The sequence below is a fragment of the Etheostoma spectabile genome, chromosome 12 (assembly GCF_008692095.1).
Source record: "Etheostoma spectabile isolate EspeVRDwgs_2016 chromosome 12, UIUC_Espe_1.0, whole genome shotgun sequence".
Taxonomy (NCBI): Eukaryota; Metazoa; Chordata; class Actinopteri; order Perciformes; family Percidae; genus Etheostoma; species Etheostoma spectabile.
The window spans coordinates 26,868,585-26,870,499 of NC_045744.1; the positions used below are offsets into that span (position 1 = coordinate 26,868,585).

At 46.6% G+C, this 1,915-nt stretch overlaps 1 protein-coding gene across 2 annotated transcripts in view; it reads right to left on the bottom strand.

The window, feature by feature from the left end:
• The window catches only part of gng12a (guanine nucleotide binding protein (G protein), gamma 12a), a 75,548-nt gene extending 73,633 nt beyond the window's left edge, over window positions 1–1,915 (bottom strand). Inside the window, exon 1 of one of the 2 annotated variants that reach the window (XM_032531322.1) lies at window positions 1,530–1,915. The gene's annotated coding sequence lies outside the window, so the exon portion shown is untranslated. Of the gene's footprint in view, window positions 1–1,522 lie in introns of both variants that reach the window. The other variant, XM_032531321.1, reaches the window with a different exon arrangement.

A 1,915-nucleotide genomic window follows, 5' to 3' on the forward strand; every position in this document is an offset into this window, starting at 1 on the left:
CCCCCACACACACACACACACACTTATCCCAAACTGTACAGGGAGTCCTGCAGCCCTTTTTTGTATCTAATCCTTGCATTAAGCAAGACATTGTTTCCAGCTCGACCACCGAGCCCCCTCTTCCTGTTACTAATCAATTTACATGCACCACACGTCACGTTAAATCCTGCCAGCATTCGGGGCTAACCAGCTCACACGGCTCCAAATGCAGCCCATGCCACCAAAGCTGCTAGAGAGAGTTTTTTTAAAGGAGGAGTTTTGAGTCAAAAGGTTACATTTCTACCTCTACGTCAAACACACATCTCCATAAGTATTATTTGAGGAAGTGTGCTGTGCCATCCTTTCAAATGAGGGAAGGAAATGAAAAACATTCTTGTGAGTACAGATTTTGCCAATACAGGGGGTGAGTGTGTTTCAAAGAATTGCAGCAGACAGGCTCATGACCAGACCCGACAGCATTAGACAAGGCAGCTGTTCATGGGCGTTACTATCTTCATCAACAGCGTATTCCTGCTTTTACTAGTTATGCCAGTGCGCGTAGGTCATTCGCGCATAGACATGCGTTGATGTGTCAAATAGTAACACGGTGAGCACCAGTAGGTGCTTTCGTAAGAAAGACGAGGACAGATTTTGTTCCCACACCTGTTCATGTCTGCACGTTAAACTGAATTCCAGAGGCACTTCCTCTTGGCCAGTGTCTGTCATGAGACTCCATAATTAAAAGTTGTCACACCAAAATCAAACGTGAAGGCAGGGAGTGTGTGATCCTCAGCCTCCACTTCCAGTGTGTGGTGTGACCATGCTGATGGGCGTTAAGAGGAGGCTTTGATGGCGGTGAATGGGGTACTAATGAGTTGGCCTCATCAATGGCCGGTCTGTATTCTGTCTCCTAATGGCCAGGGGAGCATCAACAGAGCTGTTGATGCTCCATGTAAACATCTCAGCCACTTCCCCGTGGGTGGCCTCCACTTCAACCATTACACCAGGTTCATAATCTAATTGGTTCGTGGACTACAATGGCAACGTTGGAAGTGATTATCCATTGCATAATCAACTAATGTGAAGGATGTGGCTGTTTTTTTTTACATCTATAAAAAGTGCTTTTTTTCCCTCTGGAATAATCTATTTTGCTTTCCAAAAGAAGTCATTATGTGGCAAACACAGTAGGTGGGGCCTGTGGGGAATAATCAGGGCAGAAGGCCCAGACAGCACTGTGCTGAGTAAACCTTAAGCTTCACCTGTTGAATGCTACATTTATGAAGCAATGAGTCTCATATACTTGTGTATTTTTTTTGCTGGGGTCACAGATAAGGAACATTAAACCATGTTAGGCAGGCTTTAAATTCGCTGCGTTGCCACCCAAGTGTTGCATAAACGGATGAAGACTGTGAAAGCTGGCAGCAGTGACAGTAAATAGGTCTCGTAGAAGAGCAGACTGAGACCAACTGTTGCTTCAGGTAGCCTAAAAGCGCAATTATGTCAGCTGTTAACGTGATAGTTTATCGACACATTACGGTCTTACCTGGCCGGTGTTATGTAGCCTACAGTCAGGTCTAGCCGTGTCTCCCTTCAATGAAGCCAAACTGTATCCGTCAACAGACTGGGAGGAGACCTTTCCCTCGGCTGTGTCGCTCACGGCGCAATGTCACAACTACACTAGCTAACTAGAGAATGTGTTTACACCATAGACTGGGGGGGAAACAGCTCTGCATGGACCTCACTGGCGTCTTCAAAACTGCCGATTCGTACCGCTTTCTCTTTTCGCTGACGGTTGGTGTTAATTTTTAATTTTATTTACTTTTCGCCTTCCCAGTACGACCAGTCTCCCCCCTCTCCTTTCCTTTTCCTCCTCCACTTGAACGCTCCGCGACGAGAACAGCCGAATTGGGTCGCGAGGACAGAGGCGGACCAACCG